This window comes from Simochromis diagramma, unplaced genomic scaffold, assembly GCF_900408965.1.
Source record: "Simochromis diagramma unplaced genomic scaffold, fSimDia1.1 OVJJ01000640.1, whole genome shotgun sequence".
NCBI lineage: Eukaryota > Metazoa > Chordata > Actinopteri > Cichliformes > Cichlidae > Simochromis > Simochromis diagramma.
The window spans coordinates 309644-323110 of NW_024387439.1; the positions used below are offsets into that span (position 1 = coordinate 309644).

At 38.2% G+C, this 13467-nt stretch overlaps 1 long non-coding RNA gene across 1 annotated transcript; it reads left to right on the forward strand.

Annotated features, from left to right (window-relative positions):
* Nucleotides 1–5124: 5124 nt before the first annotated feature.
* On the forward strand, nt 5125–6099 carry LOC120722494. The gene is made up of 4 exons (XR_005693492.1): nt 5125–5173; nt 5763–5830; nt 5936–5975; nt 6063–6099. It is a non-coding gene; the product is annotated as an uncharacterized LOC120722494 (long non-coding RNA).
* The last annotated feature ends 7368 nt before the right edge of the window (nt 6100–13467 follow it).

The window sequence follows — 13467 nt, forward strand, 5'->3', positions numbered from 1 at the left end:
GATCCATTCAGCTCATGGATTACATCATCAATCATGGGCGTGACGTGTCGTTCTCGTTCGATTGCAGTGTTTGCTTGTCTCATGTCCACACATATCCGTACTTCGTCTGGGTTCTTTGGTTTTGGCAGTGTTACAATGAGTGAAACCTGTAACCTTTTCAATAATGTCATCAGCTTCTAATTTCTGAAGTTTGTCCTCCACTTTCTGACGTAAATGAAAGGGAACACGTCTGTGTGGTTGACAGGTTGATTTTACATCTGTGTTTATGTGCAGTTTCACTTGAAAATCTTTCCCAATTCCCTGGGAAAGTTCTCCAGGGAATTGGGAGTTTAGGATGTTGAGCTGTGTTCACCAAATATACATAAGCGTCATCACTGCTGGACGTGTGCCCTGTCTCCACATGTGCAGCGCTATCTGTTAGTTTTTCTTATACTTCTTTCCACAGTGTGTCTCTTTGAGCAACATTGCTTTGCAAAATGATTGAATTTGCCACAAGCATTACAGATTTTGCCTTTAGCTGGGCAGCCTTGCTCATAAGGATAGCTGCCTCCACAGTTTCGACAGCGGTTATTCGGCTGTCATGAGGGTGTCCCTTTGTTTCTAGCTGTGGTGTCACGTCCTGGTTTGTGCTGTACTTTATTAACTGCAGCCGTCTTGTCAGCTTCCATCCCCGTAGCTTACAGTTCAGACAACTCAAATGCAAGATTCATGCTCCTCTTCATATTTTTGGCAACCAGATGCCTCCAAAGATGACTATGTTGAAAAGCTTCAATGGTTCAGAAAGCTTCAATTGACCATCATTAAGATGAGTTAAGTACACAATCAGGAACAACTGAATCACAACAAACTGCGGCCATGTTGTCATCATAGGTGCCTGATAGACTGGCAAAGAAGAGATGACCAAGTCGTGGCTTAAATGCAAGCACGTTGAATGTCATTGATGAGTGGCAGCTGAGTAAGAGTTACCAGGAAACCAAGTGGATCAAGGAAAAGGAGGAGATGAAAAAACACCAGGCACTCTCTCAGACGTTGACAAACACCTCAGAAACCTGATCATCAAATCCTCATTTCCCCAGTAAATATACTAACTATAGCTGTAATCTCCTTTGTGATTTCCATCCAATTCTGACACATCATCCAAAACTCTAAAAATAGAATTTTGGGATCATTGTGCTTCATCAAGTGATTTTACTAGGCCCCAAACATGCTTTGATCCACCAAAAAATGAACTTTTGTTCACAGCTTAATGTAACTGATTGTTTTGTTTTCCCCCATGGCACCACTGATGTGGGCACAGTAAATGCCAATTGTAAATACCTAAAAAACACTGTTATACTGTTATTGATGCTGTTATATCAAACTGACCTTACAACTTAAAAATCACAAAAGACTACACAGATGGAAAAGTGCCCATCATTCCACCACAAAACCCAGAAAAAAGTGTCTGATGTATGTTGGCTTTGTGGAAATGCGTGGCTGCCTCCAGTTTTACCTTCGATTTGGAAAGGCACTTGTATCAAGGTTAAATTAATTCAACAGCAAAGATTTGCCACTTCCACTAGACATGGACTTAAAGCATGAAAGCAAATGCATGTGACAAGTGTCATGGCAAGGCAAAATAGAATGGCAGAAAGGGGGAAGGGAGTGGTCACATCCAGCTACTGGCCAATAACCTGCCTCAGTACCACACGGAAGCTCCTGTCATGCATCATAACAGCTTAATCAACAAGATTAACATGAAATATGGCTCAATACATGAGCGGGGCACAGAAAGGAATTGGCAGGAATACCAGAGGAGCGATCGCAGCTATTGGTAGACAGAGCAGTTGACTGAGATTGTAAGACCAGACTGACCAACCTGTGTACTGCCTGGAATCAAAAGCTTTTTTAGCTGCTGTGACTCTTCCAAAGCAGCTGGAGATGCAATCTGGTTGGTCAGTTTCATAGTATTATATGAAATAGTCATGTGTTAAAATACAAACAGTTGAGGTTTATTTTCCTGACTGAAAATCCTCCGCGTGCCCCCAAAGCTAGAGTTTTTGCCCACGTGGACATTAAAAAAAAAAAAAGATTATTGAATAGACTGTTTTACATTGGTGCTGTAACTGTTGGCTGCAGCCATCTTCACATTTGAATAGGCAAATATAGGGTATGTCCTACAATAACTTATGCTGGCATTTCAGCATAAGACAAGCTTCTCATCAAGAGTGCTACCGTTTTTAATTTGACTTCTAGTGCAGGAGACTGGCGATACCTCCAAGGGAGCTACTGCGAGAGAAAAAAATGTTTGTGCTCATTTTAGGGGAGTTAAAACGGAGCAGCAAATTTTGAAACTGGGAACACTAAAGTAAGGGGCACGACAGGAGGGTTTAAAGGGACAGTTCACCTTTCACAGGTTCTTGGTTTGAATCTCCTGATTGGCTGTGTGCTCTCTTTACTCTTCTCACCGATCCTAGACACACATCTTTGTAACTGTGACCTGTTTAGTTTATCGAGCTGGGATAGGCTTTACTCCCTGTCCCCTTGTGACCCCTGTGATAGTAATATATGAATCGTGTTTCACTTTACTGCTAATATATATATAACAGCTGATATTTACTGACCCAGAGCCATAGGAGCAGGCCTCAAATCATATAAACAAAGGGACATAAATGAGAAGTGCTGACAGTTAAATCTCTTCTATAAAAACATCAAAGATTATAGATGTGACTTGGCACATGGTTTACAGGTTAAGCAAAGTAAAGTGTTTTCTTTATGCAATGTAATGTCTATAAAGTGTTAAACAGTCCTGATAAAGCAGCTCTGTACTCCTCTGGATGCTCTATTTATCCCCATTGGATGCATAGAGACAAAAAAAGGTGACTTTACCTTTAGTAATGTGAAAGACGTGACTAAGACTAAGTTCCAGTCATAGTCAGGTGTGTGTGTTTGTTTTAGTGTTAATTAATGCTTGCGTGTTTTTTCTGCCAACATTCCCTGTCACGCCTCCTGTCAGTCAACATTATTGCCTCATTGAACACAATGTAAGAGCAGAATAAATGTCATAAGTGTTGTCCATTTGAAGCTGGAGATTTTTCCTTCTTTTAATTCATATTTCCTTGTTAACAATAACAAGGAAATTCCTTGGATTTACCCACTGTGAGATAAAGTCATTTGTTAGATTGTCAGTTATACTTTGTGTGGTGGATCATAAATTTGATTAGTTTGTACATCTCTGTTCCTTACATTTCGTGTCATGCCTTTATTATTGTGTTATTTGTTGTTTTGACTGTGCTTTTGAATAGAATATGCAGTGGGAATATAGAGGGAGATAAGTAGTGAACGTTTTGCCTGGGTTGATTGTGCGTCGATCCATTGGTAATGCCTCAGGGCTCCAGTAGGTGAGTTCGCGCGCCTCCTTCTTCACTAGTGATGGGAATTCCGGCTCTTTTTAGAGAGCCGGCTCTTTCGGCTCCCAACCGGCTCTTCAGGTTGTTTTGTTGCTTTAATATTGTTGTTATTATCAACAACGATATAAAATTATACACAAAAGGAATTACTAATGTAAAAAAAACAATGGTTTTATTTATATATGTTTATATATAAATATATACGGTGGCCCCTAGAGACAAAGCAGAGAGAGAAAGAGAGCCAAGGACAACAACAAGAGACAACATTGGCACATTTGAAAGGTATAGTAATCATCCACAATTATTTTCAGCTGCGGATGATAAAGGATTTAGAAAGTTGTTTTGGAATATCAGTTAACAATGTGTTTTGCAGGTTTGCAGGGTGCTTTGTCTGTAGGGGCCACCGTAAATATACTTCTATTTATTCACTCCACATAAAATGTAATAAATAAATCATAAAATACAAAAAACAACTATTTACATTTCAACTAATAACTATTAAAATTTTCAGCTTTTTCCTTTTAAACAAATTTCAAAGTGAAACAACAGAAAACACTGCAAACCACACCAGAAGTCAATTTAAATTAAAATATGCAAAACAAAAAGAAAATGTACATTCTCTGTCATATAGGCCTGGGATGATTTTTTGGGAGAGTGTTTTCCTGATTGGAATTGCATACATAGGATTCACTGCATGAATACACTTTATGAATCCTTTATCATCTGCAACTGAAAATGTGTTGCAACTCGTTGTTGCCCCTGGCTGTCTTTCCCTCTCTCTCCCTCCCGCTCTGTTCCTGTGCCACTGCGAGTGTAACTACCCCCCCCCCCCACCCCTCCCACGTGCGTAGTGAAGCGGAAAAAAGTGCGAGAAAAGAGAGAGGGTGAGAGAAACAAAAAAAAAAAAAACCACGCCTCGCTTCGCTCACTTCAAAGAGCCATTTCGTTTGCGACTGACACATCACTATTCTTCACTCAATACAGACGAGTGAGAGCGAGAGCTGCATGTCCGTGCCATTCTTTCGCCTCTCCTCACTATCTCCCCTGTTTAAGTTAACTGCCATGCACAGAACTGTACAAATGTGTTTTACTGTTGATTATTAGCCATTATCATTGTTCATTGCAACGAAATAGGTGAATTGTGCACTGTTTTTGCTGAGAAGTTCCAGTTAAACTCTGTTGCTGTGTATGCTAGTTTTCGCTAGTACTCCGTCATGTTGTCTCATGATTTTTCTGTTACTGTCTGTATCCGATTGTTCAGTCTGACGTCACTAGCCGTGTCTGGACCTAAACTCCGCTGCAGGTCCATATATCAAACGATCACTGTGGCATTACTGAGAGTTGAAAAACTGTCTAAAGTCTTTCATCTTTAATAAAATGATCAGCGTTCTGCTCTACCAGGTGTAACAATTGAGTTTAACATCCAAAAACGGAATTTATGACATTTAACGGCGTTAGAAGTTAGCAGGGAGTTAGCTCGCTAGCTTCCATCTAAATACAATATAGCATGTCCTGACTGCGGGGTTTTGGAAACAAATTAAAATGTACAGCTCTGTTATCACTTCCAGCATAAATGAAGACAGAAAACTAAACAGCAGTGACATTTGTAGGGTTACTGAAGTTGGGCTAGCTGGTATATAATGATGTGCTACGTGACCGCTAGCGACACAGCTATGTTAGCATAATATAAACAAGCTAACTTTTTTTCCACTTGATAAAAGTTAATTCCCAATATCACTGTGGATATTGAAACACAATCTGAGGGTCAACAAAGTGTTCATGTGGTGAGCACATATGCAGATCCCGCGTTTAACAAATAAGCAAACTCTGTGCTGGTATTGACTCCGCATCAGACTTTATCTGCAGGTTTACTGTAAGAGCTGGGTACAAAACACAACCAATATAGAGATAGTATGTTAGCTAACCTTGACACTACTTTATCACTCACTGCAGCCTGATGTTACTACTTACCAAACCACAACAATAAAAGAGTTATACAACACACCTTGAAGTTAAAAGTAATGAGAAAGAGCATACATCAGACAGAAACACATTCATAAGCTACTGCAAATCAGACTTCTAAGATTCGTTCAGTATGACCCATTGACATGTGTCTGAACATCCATGATACTCTGCAGAAAAGAGCAGCTCAAAGATAGCTCTGATGGTTTTACTGTGAAAGTTTGACTAAATGTAAAAAATTGACAACTCACACAGCTGTAACAGCCTACTGTCAGACTCTTTCTGTTGTGAATATCTATATGGAAACCCCTGTCTGAGCTGGCTGAAGCTACCACAGAGTTTGAATGCGAGTTACTTGGAAGTGTGACTCAACCACATATGCAGAAATGATCAAACTTTGTTTTTCTGTAGTCCTGCAAACTTGATATGAATGTCAAATTCGAAGCAAGCCGCCTCATTCCGGTCGTTAAAACACCAAAGTAAGAACACAAATACACACTCACATATGTTATGGTACACTCTGTATATACATTTGTACTCTGTACTATTGTATATTGTAATAATTTACAGTGAAACCTTTTCAGATGTAATGTTGAAACTCAAAAGATCATTGGAAAAATTGTGGTAAGAAGACAATGCTCTAGTAGATTACAGCCATTTCTCCATAGCAGTAGACATGATAATAACAAGTGTGTGTGTCTGTCTGTGCAGGTTGGTGCTGCTAAAGCCATTTTGTACTTCGTGGACAGTAAGCACTAACATACAAAATGATACAAACTCACCTGATTCTGCTGATATTTTACTACAGTTTGAACTGTGTGTGTGTGTGTGTGTGTGTGTGTGTGTGTGTGTGTGTGTGTGGTTTCTTGAAGGAATACCCATCCCTCTTCCTATTGACCTGAGCTTCATTGATGCAAAGCCCCAATTTGAGGAAGTGAGTGACTTTGATTTCCTTCTGGCTGAACACTAACGTGCAAAACATTCAACAGTCCTCTACACCACACTAAAACTATCACAGTAAAAACATGCTGAGTCATCATTTATTCATCTGAGGTTCCATGATGAATATCAGTTTGATTTAGATCCATGCTCAATCATCTAGGTTTGGAAATCCCAGAAAGTTGATTCTGCTCATCTGGACAAAATCTGAAAATTCAACATCCAGAAATCTGGAATTTCTGAACTAACTGCTACCACTCAGTATGTAGCCTGTTTGTACCCAATACTACCTGTTACTGCCTTTTATTGCAGGGCTATCTGGTGGTGGGAGGAAGCCTGAACTTTATCCCTCTGCAGAGCAGCAGCAATACTGGCGGATAAGCAACAACGGCTGAAATATGGACTTCACGATCCTCTGTTGTTCTTTATGCTAGATATAAAATCTGTGTTTAAACAGCTTAGACAGTTAAATCTATCAGATTTACTGGATATACTGCACGTACTGCATATACTGCCTGTTTCTATGATTTTGTTTTTGTCTGCAATAAAAGTTCCAGCATCACAGAGACTCAGGTGTTATTGCTGAGAAAAATCATCTGTAATCCTCTAGTTTTTCCGTACGGCATCCTCTTCATCAGTAGAGGAAACACACACATTCATGTAAACAATGCAACACACACACTGTATGTGCTCTTGCTGTATCAACTGAAGGCTTTTCGGGGAGTTTTTAGGACATCCTGATAATAATGAATTACAATAATCCAGTGTAGAAGTAATAAATGCATGAACTGCGCTGCTCGGGTTGCCTAGCAACCATTGATCTAACCGCGAGAAACATTTCATACAGCATTGTTCGACAGAAATGAAGGAGAAAAAACGTTTTTTTGTTCATTCATTTTTTTATGACATTACTTTGATTAGTTGAGTATCTGAGGCTGAAACCACAGGACTGTGAAACATGATTGTTGGGCTTCATTTCTGTGCTGAACAGTCATTCAAGATTAGTTAGTAAATAACAATTAGCTAATGTTGTTCATGAGACTAAAATCATCCCACTGTGGTGATGTAAATATAATATGGCCAATATTAAAGTTATTATATTAATTATGATTTATTACAGCAGTGAACTTGAACTGTGTCAAATACTGAGCTTCAGTAAAGATTCAAGTTGCATTTACTTATGTCCTATCACCTTAAATCTTCACTCAAAGACAAGTATCTTTGACAGTGTATATACAGATGTATTATACATAAGAGATAAATATTGTTCTTTTAATATGTTGGCATTATGACATTTGGCTCAATGCTTACATATATGTGTAAAAAGGAAAATGTACGAGCTGTGATAACTGTTTCTGATAAAATGAAGAGTAGACTGATATATGAAATATTCCTTTATTGGGTGAGAAAATCAGACCATGTCATAACTGCTTTAAGTCATACAGAATAGATATCAGAGCCTTAAACAGGCTGACTTCTGCTAAATGGGTCAAACTGGGCAGAAAGTACACAAACACATAACATCCTTATAGAATATGATGTAACACTATAGATCAACTTACCTCAGAATATATAAAGCATATAAACAATTACAGCAATATGATGCAATAAACAGCAGTACTACTAATCCAAAATACTCAAAGCTTCATAGAACTGAAACAAACATTTATTTTTAGCTCCATTCTGCTGCTGATACAGACTTTAGGTTTTTGAACATTAAACTTGTTGCTGCCTTTCATAGTGTGAAACTTGAAGGCCCTGAGTACTTTCTCCCACACTGAAAACACTGGAATGATAACATTATTTGAACATTACCTAATAAGACTGATTCAGGACAGACAATTAGCTTTTTTTTAACTTTTCTAGCAGTCCTTCACAAACAGGGAACAGTCTGTCTATTCTCTCCATCTGTCAGCTGCTGCTGGCTCTTCCTCCTCCCCTTATGTCTGTCTAATCATGATACTGTATACATATATAGTGAAACACGCAACGCATACAAATCCTGAGGACCATGAAATGTAGTCAGTTATAGCCACTCGCATTCACTTCATCAGTGAATTGGAGTGAACATTTGTCCTAGATTAACATTGTAATGTCTTTACCTTACAATATAAAGGGACTTGAGTCAAGATTTTCTGATGGTTAACTGGTGCTTTATGAATAAAACTGAACAGATCTAAAGGTGTGTCTGAAATGTGGGTTTATTAGAACAGGATGGATGGATGACCACAGCCCTCTCAGCACAGTACTGACGGCATTTTTCCTTATTTAATAAATATTAAGACAGACTATTATACCAAACTCAAAGATGAAAGTGAATTTGCTGGATTTGTTTTGTCAGCTCTTGCTTTTCAGAGACAATAAGGAGCAAAGTACAATTAAAAGTGCTTGTTCTCACGAAGACTTATTATTCACAGCTAAGTGAATAAATTATCAGCAGTGACAACATATAAACACAATATTCCATATACCTCAGTGCACATTTTCTTCTCCACTGTGCTCAAAATGTTCTTAGCTGTTTACCTTTAAGTAGAGAAGAAAAGTTTGACATATTTCATGACCATTAAATGTTAAAGAAGCGCCTGAAAATGAGGTCATGGTCATGAGCAAAAACCTCTGCTTGTGCTCACAGACAACAAATAAGACGATCACAATGAAAGTGACTACAAAGTTACATCACAGGCTAGGAAAAGAGCAAGCATGAAGTGAGTCATTGCTTGTTCTTGGTACCTATCTTCATGTACCAGTGTGATAAAGTGTCAGTGACCCAGGGTTTAGTTTTTGGACTGTGTTACTGGTTTAAAATTATTTTCTAAGTTAGGTTAGAGTCTCTGTTTGGTTTGCTTGTACTTTTGTTTTATTATTAGATCATTTAGTTTAGTTTCTAGCTCTTAGTGATCGTAGTTCTCCCTCCCTCAGAGTCTGATCCTGTAGTTAGTCAGTCTTGTATCTTTGTTTATTCTCACCTATCAACATATCAAGCTTGCATGTCTTGAGTCTGACTTTCTGAGTTGAGTGTTCGCATTTTATTTTGATAGTCTGCTGTCCTGTGTGAGTGTATCCACTTTTGCTTCCTCTCTGTCTCGTCATGTCTTATTAGCCCCAGCTGTGTTCCCACTTGTTTCCCATCCTTTTGTCATTTTGTAGGTGTATGTAGTGTTTAGTCTTCTTCTGTTTGTCGTTGTGTGGAGCACACAACGTCACTGACTGGAGTGACGTAAAAGATGGATCTAATGCGACATGACCATTCAAACAGCAGTCGCTTTCTAAAACTGTAGACTGTAAACTGTATCTGATTCAGTACCATATGAAAGTGACCGGGGTCGGATTTGAAAATATCGGATTGGTGCTGTTCATGTACCATGATCGGATATGGGGCGCATAGAGTCAGAAAAGGCGGATTTGATGTGCTTCGCCTGCAGTGTGAACGTACTGTGAATGTAGTCATAGTCACCAGAGTCTTTGCTTCTAGTTCTTCTTTCGTTTGCTTCTTTAGCGTTTTGTTGGACTTTTGAGTGTAAGTTCACAGCCGATGAAGCTGCCTCTTCAAGTTGATTCTTCGTCTCGGAGTCCTTAGCTAGGGTCCTACCCTTGCCTGCCACACTGTTCACCCTGACATAAGGTCCTTAATGCAGCCTTCAGTTTGGATGTTAGTCCATTAAGTTCAATCTGAACTTGAAGGAATATTAACTCAGCTTTTCCTCAGCTTTTCAGTGTTGTTTTGTTTCAGGAAGTTCAGCAGTCAAAGTTAACGTGTAACTGTTTTGCTCCTCCATCTCTGCCAATGAGCCTGGTCAGAATTTCCTGGTCAGGAAAAAATAAAATGTTAAAGTTTGTTTTTTGTTGCTGTTGTTTACATTTAAGCTAAAAATAAAAGGAAAAAAATACGAAGTTTAATATTGAGAAAGATAAGATAGGAAATGTCTTGAAAAAAAAATGGATATGTATACTTCACCCATGAAAGCCAGCAAAAAAACTATTTTGGTTTTGATCAGATCTGCTGTGGATTGTCATGATTAATTTTCTTATAATATATGTAGAGTTGCATACACATAATAACATTGAGTTGCATTACAAGCAGATTATAAATAAAGTAACATAAATACCTCAAAAACTAAGTCAATCATAACATTAAACTCACCTTGTTTTGTAGAGAAGGTGATCAGACTGTCTTCATCTCTTGAGACCAGCACTGGATCATCACACAAATATCTCTGCTTATTATTAAAAGCTTGATGCTGACATAACAATGTAACAACTGGAACTCTGTGTGGCGTTTATCTGGACTCTAATCTGAGGTGCTGTTAACTTGCGACTTCTGAGGCAGGTGACTCGGATGGCTTTATCCTCAGCAGCAGAGGTGACTCTCGGTCTTCCTTTCATGAGCCAGCTTTCTTGTAGCACTTGATGGTTTTTGTGACTACACTTGGGGACACATTCAAAATCTTAGCAATGTTCCGGACTGACCGACCTTCAGTTCTTAAAGTAATGATGGTCTGTTGTTTCTCTTTACTCAGCTGATTGGTTCTTGCCTTGGGGAACCTCTGAGTTTTAGTTACTTATGTCTCGAGTTTTTGGTTCCTGTTTGTCTTCATGTCTGCTCCATTTTTGTGTCCAGTCTGTGAAAGTAAAAACAATGTTGTTCAAAAAATGCTTATAGTGCCTGGTGTGAGTGCCACTGTAAAGTGCTTTGACAGGATATCACCAGCAGGTGGAAGCCCAGGAGATTCAGTCAGACCAACAACACACAAGGCCTTCACTGTGACCTCTGATCTTTAATAAGGGAAAAACAAAAATGAGAATAATTATAAATATGAGCTGATAGAGAGCAAATAGTTAACAATTACAGTAGATCAATACACACAAGAAAAGTAAAACAATCACTCTCGGAGTAGTCGTAACATTTAAATGACTTCCTTTGAGAGCAACAACAGATTTCCCCATCATTGATTTTCTGGGTCTGTTACTTCCCTATTCTGCTGAATGACAGAAACAAATAGTTTAAAACTCTGTCTTTGGCTCATCATTTTTCCTTGACTTTGAAAGGAAAACATCAGCAGGTACTAAAATGTGACATCGTCAGACTGCATGCCACCCATTGGCTGGTCAGTAGAAGCAATCGATGAGTCATGAGAGCGAAAATCCAAACCGCTATTTTTGAAATCCGGTGTTCTGCCAAAAAGTGATCATCTGCCAAAAACAGATTTTCGGTATGTGCCAAAAAGTGATTGTCCATATTTAAATTAATGTAAATGACATATAATATATGAAACATATTACAGAGGGATATAAATGTATCCCTCATGGGTGATATCAAGTCATCTTGAGCCACAAACAACATTCCTGTCAGTAGGTAGATGCTGCAATCAGCTTTTGGCAAAGTGACGTATCCTTTATTTGTCCACTTAATTGGTCTTATTTAAATAGAAAATGTATTTTTAAGAGTAATCTGGCCAAGCGGACATCAGAAATTCCCACAAAAAATATAACAATACCTCTATAATGATATTTTAAAAGGCCAAAAAGGACCGGATTGGTTATAATGTAGGTAAACAAGGAATTTTTAAAATGGGTGGGTCGTTCAGTAGGCTGTTCAGTGGATCATTTAGTCAATGGGGAGGGGGGGGGGGGGGGTGGATTCCTATTCATTTCCTATAGTGGTCACTTTGATCGGGAACACCACAGATGTAACAAGGTTGATAAAAAAAATTTGAATTTATGAATTTTTGTTGTAAAGTTTTAAATCGGTTAGATTTGACCAGAACAAAACATAATATAGTTCTACATTTATAATTAACAGTGATGTGAAACAACTACAACTCTGAATCTGATTCAGTTTGTAGTTTGCAAGCTTGAAATCATATCGTGGATCAGCTTCAACTGCTAACACTGTACTCTCATCTCTTCCGTCTCTCAGGGAAAAGACCTGAACGGCATTGAGTCAAACACATTTCAGTTTGGATTCTTACAAAGTGAAAATGGGTTTTACTATTTTTATTTTTCAATTAATTAAATTAATTAATTTTACCATTTGATCTGAGTTTGTTTTACTGATTTTTTTTCAATATTTATGTTTCATCTTTCACAGTTACAGAGTGACTAACCAGACACATCAGTGCCAGACAGCAGGCACATGTGGGTCTAACCTGGCCCGCTTTGGGACCTTATAACTCAGTGATGACTCTGGAAATGTTGTGTGAGCTCAGGTTGGTCTAAAATGAGTGTTGTTTGGTCCAAATGTGACACAAATGTCACAACACAACTAGAGATGGCACGATACCACTTTTTTATGTCCGATACCGATATCATAAATTTGGATATCTGCCGATACCGATATGAATCCGATATAGTGTTTTTTAATCAACAAAACTGTTTTTTAAATATCTTGCTGCATTTTGTATAAGTTCATACTCAAGTTTAAAACAACAACTACACTCAGGCTATTCTGTTATACCTGTATGCAAAAAAAAATATTTCATAGTTCAGCAATACTGATCAATCTAATAAACTTAAACCTACACCATCCTCCCTATTCTGGTATTTTAAAGAGTACTTAGCATAAATATTAAGCAACCTAACTAATAGGGTTCCAACTCCCAGCAACAACAAAAATAAATAAATAAAAAATAGGGAACCACCCCTCACGCTCCACCTCATGATGCTTAATCGACGTAATCGACCTTAATTTGATGCAGTGTGGAAAAAAATGCACAGAAATCAATTATTTTTCAAGAAATATTAAATAGATTCAACATCTTTCTTCAACAAAATTGCAGACTGCACAGATGGTACCTTCCCAAAGGAAAAAGTACTATAGCTTACTAGGGTATATATATTAGACTTAATAGTTACTATATACAGTAATGGACTTCTATTCATTTTGCATCAAATTAAAACTTTGGGTGTCAGATAATTATTTATTAAAAGCTAGACATTTTAAATGAGAATAAGAAAGAAAAGTATGTCTTTGTGCCCCCTTTTCCCTGTTAATGCCCTATCGGCCCCCCTGGCTAAACTTTGCTAGATCCGCCCCTGCACAGTTACCAGCGTCAGCTACGTAGAAAAAGATCCTCGAGTAGAAAGTAATATTAAATAAATTCTAACAACAGCTTATCAAGCTTAAATGTGCTGCTGTTGTTCAGCCGCTGGTTTCCTCTTTCTGGTGCAAAGTGGGCCA